Source organism: Oryctolagus cuniculus, chromosome 7 (genome assembly GCF_051225735.1).
Source record: "Oryctolagus cuniculus isolate XC-2025 breed Fujian yellow rabbit chromosome 7, ASM5122573v1, whole genome shotgun sequence".
Classification (NCBI taxonomy): Eukaryota; Metazoa; Chordata; class Mammalia; order Lagomorpha; family Leporidae; genus Oryctolagus; species Oryctolagus cuniculus.
Genome location: NC_142873.1, coordinates 97,356,322 through 97,364,385, shown reverse-complemented (window position 1 = coordinate 97,364,385; position 8,064 = coordinate 97,356,322).

Here is an 8,064-nt window from a genome sequence, read left to right as displayed (position 1 = left end):
CCTTTCTAGTCCAGTTTTCGGTTTAGTATTCTCAAGTTTTACTCCTGTTGTCCCCTGCTTTTTATGTCATGGCTTACATAATTCCATAGTAAATAAAATCTCTTCACAATGTGTGCCTTACCTCCCATAATTAATCTAACTTATCTAACTAGCTTATGTTTAGCTAAGGTAGCTAGCTGCTTTCAGGTTGCATTTTCCATTTTCAGCCTTCAGGCATGCTTGGCTCTATTCTTTGTTTGAAATGTTACCTTCCTTTTTAAATTCTGTTACTCAAGCCGGCGCCGCGGCTCACTAGGCTAATCCTCCGCCTAGCGGCGCCGGCACACCGGGTTCTAGTCCCGGTCGGGGCGCCGGATTCTGTCCCGGTTGCCCCTCTTCCAGGCCAGCCCTCTGCTGTGGCCCGGGAGTGCAGTGGAGGATGGCCCAGGTGCTTGGGCCCTGCACCCCATGGGAGACCAGGAAAAGCACCTGGCTCCTGGCTCCTGCCATCGGATCGGTGCGGTGCGCCGGCCGCAGCGCGCCGGCCGCGGCGGCCATTGGAGGGTGAACCAACGGCAAAGGAAGACCTTTCTCTCTGTCTCTCTCTCTCACTGTCCACTCTGCCTGTCAAAAAAAAAAAAAAAAAACTAAAAAAAAAATTCTGTTACTCAATGTCATATAACTCCTTAAAAACTTAACACCAATATCACTTATTCTACAAGACATTCTATTTTCCTGAAATTCATCCTCTCCTTTAAACGTTCATGGTGCTTTGCTGACTTTGTGCTGATTCACATTCTGCTTTGTATTTTATTTTTATACATCTTCCACCTCTCCTCTCAGACCAAGAGCTCCTTGAGGGGATGCTTCAAAGCAGGAAAGAATGGTTTAGAACAAAATCAGCGGAAGCACTTCCTCACTAATTATTCAAACTTAACACAGACTGAAAATAGAAAACAAATCCATTTGTAGCAATATGGAAGAAACTAGAGGATATTTTGTTAAGTAAAATAAACGAGGTAAAGAAAGTCAAATACTGCATGTTCTTGGTCATTAGTGAAAACTAAAAGTTGATCCAATAGAAGTAGAGAGTAGGGGACTGGCACTGTGGCGCAGCGGGTTAAGGGTTAACACCCTGGCCTGAAGCACCGGCATCCCATATGGGTGCTGGTTCTAGACCCATCTGTTCCACATCCAGTCCGGCTCTCTGCTGTGGCCCGGGAGAGCAGTGGAGGATGACCCAAGTCCTTGGGCCCCTGCACCCGCATGGGAGACCTGGCTCCTGGCTCCTGGCTTCTTTGGATCAGTGCAGCTCCAGCCGATGTGGCCATCTGGGGAGTGAATCATCTGATGGAAGACCCCTTTCTCTCTCTGCCTCTCCTCTCTCTGTGTAACTCTGACTTTTAAATAAATAAATAAATATTTAAAAAAAAGTAGAGAGTAGAACGGTGATCACTAGAAAACAGGGAGGGGGGAAAGAAAGAAGTTGGATAACAGGCACCAAAACTAAATAGGAAGACTTAGTTCACTGTTCTACAGCACAGAGTGTGGCTATAGTCTACAACAATTTATTTTTTAATTATCAAAGTAAGCAGAAGGGGAGTTCCCAGCCCATAGGAATGATGACTGCTGGAGGAGATGGAAGTACTAGTTCCTCTGACTTGATCATTACTCATTGTATACATGTATAGAATTAGCACACTGAATCCCAGGAGTATGTACGAAGTTTATGCCTCAATTTTTTTTAAAGATTTTATTTGAGAGGTAGAGTTACAGTGAGAGGGAGAGACAGGGAGAAAGGTCTTCCTTTATTGGTTCACTCTCCAAATATGTCTCTTTTTTTAAAGCTGTCATTCTACTAACGGGAATGACAACCTGGAAAAACAGGGCTCCATTTTGTATGGCGTCTGTTCACCACCACTGAAGGTGACTAGGGCTTCTAGGGCATACCGCACATGGTTGTTCACTGACCCTGTATTTACCGAGGGCTGCCTCTGTGGAAGGCCCCTTGCTGATGGCTGTAGCAGAACCCTCCGAATAAGGCCAGCATCCTGAAAGTCCTCCGTGTCTGGCTGAGGAGATGGTAACGGGAGAGGCTCCACCACGAGTCACCTGGGCTCCCGCCCGAGGCACAGTCCTGGACTGGAGGAGCCGTGCATCTGCTCTGTGACTTGTTACGTTCTGAGAGCTTCTGGCTCCGGGGATCGCATACTTACTAAGCAAACACCGAGAGGATTTGCCTATAAATGTGCTTTCAATAAAATTCCTTCTCTGCAGCTGATAGCCTCCCTTCCCAATCTTTATAGCCACCACCTGCGCTTTCATTCTTTGCTCTAGGAACTTTGTCTGAGGCTGATACACTTAACTTTACAGGGCCTCAAGGGAAACGGAGAGTTTCTCTCATGGGTATAAGCCACCACTCCACCCTCTTCACTTACAAGTGACTCTCCTGAGAATTGAGGTTCTGGCACATATCTTTTGCCTCTAAGATCAGAAAGGTCTTGACAGTGACCCTAAAACTTGCTGGTAGTGACTTCTGCCTCTCCTAAGAAATCGCATTGTTGAAAAGCCAAACTGTGTAATTAACAAACATTCCTCCTGCTAATCTGAGAATTGGGACATTTTGGAGCTTGGAGGGAGTTTGGAATTTGCCTGGTTCATTCCCTCATGTTTTTCTCAGTGGGGAAACTGAGGCCCATGATGACACAGTTGCTTCGTAGCAGAACAAGGCCTGAAACTTAAGCCTTCTGAGTCTGGCACAGAGGGGCAAGGATGAAGGAGGAAAACTGGAATTATTTATTTATATCTCTATGTAGGAAGGTACTTGAAGGAGTTGACAGAAAATCCATATTCTGAAAAACTGTGTGAGGATTTCAAAAGATTTTTGTGCTAAAAATTAACCTATTTTTTAATTCCATTTTCTGCAAACTTTTGGAAGGACCTCTGTATGTCTCTATATCCACTTATCTATGTCAATCTATTTGTGTATCTTCCGTGATGCGTCAGTTACTGTGTGCTTGACAGCTTAAATGCCTTATCATATAACATTTTCACAACGTTACTGAAATTCTAATAAGCGATTAGATAACAAGCCTGAGATTCACAGTGCTGACGTTTCCAGTCCAGAAGGACACAATAGATGTATAACTGTGCACCATTCCCCCGACTCCTTTGTCAAGGGAAGCCTTCATCTGAAGGCCAACAGCAAGGGGCCCTTCCAGCTGTTGGCATGAGACAAAGAAAACGGAAAGCAGCCCTTATCCTCACACTAAGGAATAAGGTGGCCTTGTTCTACCTTTATAGTATAAGTGCTGCTGAAGTGAGCACCGTTCTACTGTTCGGAGTTACTCACTCTCTGTTCTTGTCTCTGAAATCTTACTGCTCAGTCACTGGGGCCACACCAAGAACTTCCTGCCCCACTGCCTCCTGGCTCATATACACTGTCTCTGAGACATTACCCATGCCTGGGGCTTCCTCCTGCCTAAGATACTGCTATACCTTACTCAAGCCGCAATCATTCTTCCCAGCTGTACTCACTTAACAACAATTGCCTGCTGCTCCTGCCCCAACCATGCACAAACTCAATGTTAAAAGCATAGAAATTGTCTCTCTCCCTTGCAACCTCTCTTTGGGAATTTATATTTTCTTCCTGACATATTTAGTATGCTTCTTCTTTCCGTGTCTATACCTGCCTTCAATATCCTTCCAAAGACAACTCAAGTCCTACCTCCTCTATGAGGTCTCCTCTCATTTAATTCATTTTAAAAAATATTTATTTATTTATTTGAAAAGCAGAGTTACAGAGAGTTAGAGTCAGAGAGAGAGAGAGAGATATCTTTCATTCACTGGTTCACTCCCCAAATGGCCACAATGGCTAGATCTGGGCCGAGCCAAAGCCAGGAGCCAGGAGCTTCCTCCGGGCCTCCCATGTGAGTGCAGGGGCCCAAGAACTTGAATCATTTTCTGCTGCTTTCCCAGAAACATTTGCAGGGAGCTGCATGGGAAGTGGAGCATCCAGGACTCAAATCAGCCCCCATCTGGGATGCCAGCACTGCAAGCAGTGGCTTTACCTGCTATGCCACAGTGCTGACCCCTAATACATTTGTAAAAGAGGAATTTAATGGGCACATGTATGACAGAGAACAAAACAGACACAGTCTGTGACCTGTGGGGCCTATAAATAAGTAACTGAGTTATATAATGACTTCCTTGAAAGGAAAGCAATGGATAGGGACAACTTAATGTACTTTCCAATTTTCAATATTGACTTGTCTCTGGAAATTTTGCAACATTGACTTGTCTCTGGAAAGAGTTTAATAACTATCAAGTTGGAATTGTTTCATATCTGTGGGAAGATCTGGTGGCAGGATCTATTAATGTGCATTCACATGTGGGTCCTGGGAGTTCCACAGCCAGTCCTTGGGGGTCTTTGCTGAGTGGGACACCTTTTAGGCGGCTGATAATCCATTGGTCAATCCCAAGAGGGAAAAGTTCTTGGAGCGGTTCTGTATGGATGAAAGCCCAGCTTGGATCCCTGTTTGCTTCTTTGGGAGCTGACTGGGTGGTACTGGCAGGAATTACAATTCCCTGGAGCTTGAATGAAATACACATGGCACTCTTTCATGTGAATTCAGCAAAAAGCTGGCTGGGAAACAAATGACAGCCAAAGAGCTTGCACTGCCATGGTAGTGAATCTTCCCTTTGAAGATTTCGTCAGTAGAGTTTTCCTCTCCAGTATCACTATGTTATAAACCTAATGAGTGTGTTCAGTGGTTTGAGGATATATAGCAGACCATAATGGGAAACATTTTAGATCAGCTCTTCTGCTCTCAATATGAAGATCATTTTGGTAACTGGCTACACTTCTCACGGAGAGATGGAGAGATGCTTTCTGAGATAGCAGTGATAGTCGACGAGTTACTCATACGCCATCGTATGCTGGTCACACAAACCATACGACTCTCCTAGGACACACACTGCACATCTTGCACACATAGGTACGCACACTGCAGGCATGGTGCTCCAAGGCAATCAAGGCCCATCAAGGATACGTCCTAGTGTGGTTTATTTTCTGCTTTTAAGTTCCATTAAGACCCATTTGAGAGTGACTATTTCATACTGCCTCACACTTGGTAAAACCAGTTCAAGAGCAATTTCTGTGCCCATGACTAACACATGCAAAAATAACAACATAGACAAAAAAAGTGCATGAGGAGCAAAACAAAATTATTTTTAAAAGACGTTTCTAATAGCAACAAAAAATGAACAATTGTGTTTTTTAAAAAAGGTTGAATTTTAAAAGTTCATGAAATAATTTAATTTAAAAATAATAAATTAGGAAGTTATTAACATTTTTAGTATTTTGCATCAATTTTTTTAATATTCCCAATATAAGCTAGAAGACATATTTGTGCTCAGATACCCTGTAATTTTAACATCTAAGTGCCAAAATTAGCATTGTAAAAATATCTGATGTTCCAAGCAAACATATGAAAAAGAGTATAATTGTACAATTCCAGGAATCTCTTACTTTGTCATTTTGATACAATTTGAACAAAATCTAATCTTTTGATTTCTCTTGACCTTACCTTACCTCCCAAAAACACAGTGATATTTCAGGTTTCCTGTCACAGATGATAAAATGATTTGCATATTCATCAGTATACATAATGGGTTGAAATAAATACTATAGTTAGTTAAATGACAGAGCATGAAACGATTTCCAGTCACTCCATTTTTTCCCTATTTATATGGAATCAAATGCTGACTTAGGACTTACCAAAAGGAAAGGAATAGTGCTTTTAAGCCTGGCATCTGATTTTATTTAGGACTAGTGAGGCCATCTTGTCCTGTCTCAGGAAAACTGGAACCCACCTATGGGGCCTGAAATAGCCACTCAAGACACTTGAAGGCTGCAGCTCATCAGGGCTTCCTGCCTAGCAAGCCCGTGAAAGGGAGCAGAATGAAGGACGTCTTTCCACTGGCCTACACATATGCAAGAGGGTCTGCAGAGGAAAATCACTGATCAGTGTACAGAGAGTGAGTCCATGGCCTCAGTTCTCAGCAGTACAACCACCTGGTTGGGCAGAATTGAATTTCAATGTTACTCAGTCTTCAGCATTCCTTAGAGAAAAAGTAAAGGTTTAAAGACACTGTAGAAATGCCATCCAATTTGCCAGCTTCACAAACCTGAGGTAATGCCAGAACTAAAACAGAAAATCGGAAAGTAATAGTGAGAAAGTAAGAGTCAGGAGAGCTGAAATCTCAGTGAAATTCCTGCTGTTTACCCAGAAGGAGCCACGTCATCAGCAGCCCAGGAATACAAGCCGTGCTAAAGAAGCTTCACGTTGGGTTTGGGATGATGCGCCAGAGACATCTTTCTTATTCACTCTGGCCTGGGTGCGAGGATGGTGATGGGAGGAGGCTCCCTCTACTATGAAGCCCTTTCCTAGCTTCTCAGAGAAGCCCGGATAAGCTCCTGGCTGGGATAGAAAGTGGGTGGTAAAGTCGAATCATCAATGATGCTGAAAGTCCTCGGTCAAGTCCTCGGTCAAGGGGACTAGTGGTTGTTAGGCATTGAGCACCTCTTTGTACCCTCAATAATGAGTACAATTCACCTGCTCTCAGGTCGTCTTCCCAGCAGCTGGGAGAAGGTTCACTTCAATTCTGAGTTGGAGAAGCCTCTGAGCAGTGAAACACCTTGCCCATGGTCATATTGGATTTTTTTTTTTTTTTTGACAGGCAGAGTGGACAGTGAGAGAGAGAGACAGAGAGAAAGGTCTTCCTTTGCCATTGGTTCACCCTCCAATGGCCGCCGTGGCTCGCACGCTGCAGCTGGCGCACTGCGCTGATCCGAAGCCAGGAGCCAGGTATTTCTCCTGGTCTCCCAAGCGGGTGCAGGGCCCAAGGACTTGGGCCATCCTCCACTGCACTCACTGGCCACAGCAGAGAGCTGGCCTGGAAGAGGGGCAACCGGGACAGAATACGGCGCCCCGATCGGGACTAGAACCCAGTGTGCCGGCACCACAAAGCGGAGGATTAGCCTAGTGAGCCGCGGTGCGACTGGATTTGAAACTTGCCTAGTCTGGTTCTAAAGCCCATGCTAGTCACCACCATGCTTGGTCACCTGGCTCCTTTGCCTCTCATGTTGTCCCAGAGTTGTTCAAAATTCATCTGTGGACCTGCCACTCCACAGCACAGGGCATACCACTGGTAGAAGTCTTCGTTTTCATTTTTCTTTTCCCTCTCCTATCTCCATTTTTTCCCTCTGAAGACCTTATTAGAGCTATGATTCCTTATAGGCAAGGAAAAATGAGATATGGCAAAGGAGGAGATCAAGTTGAGAAGAAGGAATGAGAAGCCTGAAAGAGAGTCTGTCTTAGTGTTGAGAAGAAAGAGTAAAAGAGCAACTCATCATGGCAGCAAAGCTTGGCTAGCATGCAAGGGAACTACATAAAGGCACAATTTTTTTTATCCTTTAATCATAAATCATGTTGAGACAGCATTCTTTTCCATTTGTTTGCACTAAATACATCAATGTGATTAGCTTTACTGTAACAATCTGCTTCAATGCTTTTTACCAGAGCACTAAAAGTATTTCTATTTGCTTAAGTACTAGCTTCTGATTTGCTGATTTCCTTTTTCAATAGATTTATTAATTAGATTCAAAAGGCACCCTACTTCCTGTCACACTGCCCTCTTGCATCCCGCTAGAGATTTTTATTATTCTCTTTTTCTGTTCTCTCCTTGGATATCAATGCTTCCCAAGCATCTTATCATTTTTCTCCTTTCTGAGAAGACATATTTATCTGGCTAGAAGAATGTGGGGGTTCCAAGGTTTCAAAACTATGGATCAAGTCCAGGCTCTACTTTATGCAGAATGCAAACATCTGTCTCATGTGATAAGCCTCTCTCACCTTTGTTAACACTGCTTTTTAACTGCAAAGGGCCAGAAAATGAAGATGTGCCATGTTTTTGAGAGAGTAGTAGGTGACATTTTACATTTATTGAATAATAAAGCACTGATTGTACTTTCATGTGGTTTATTAAGCACATTTATATACATTTTATATACTTGCATATGCT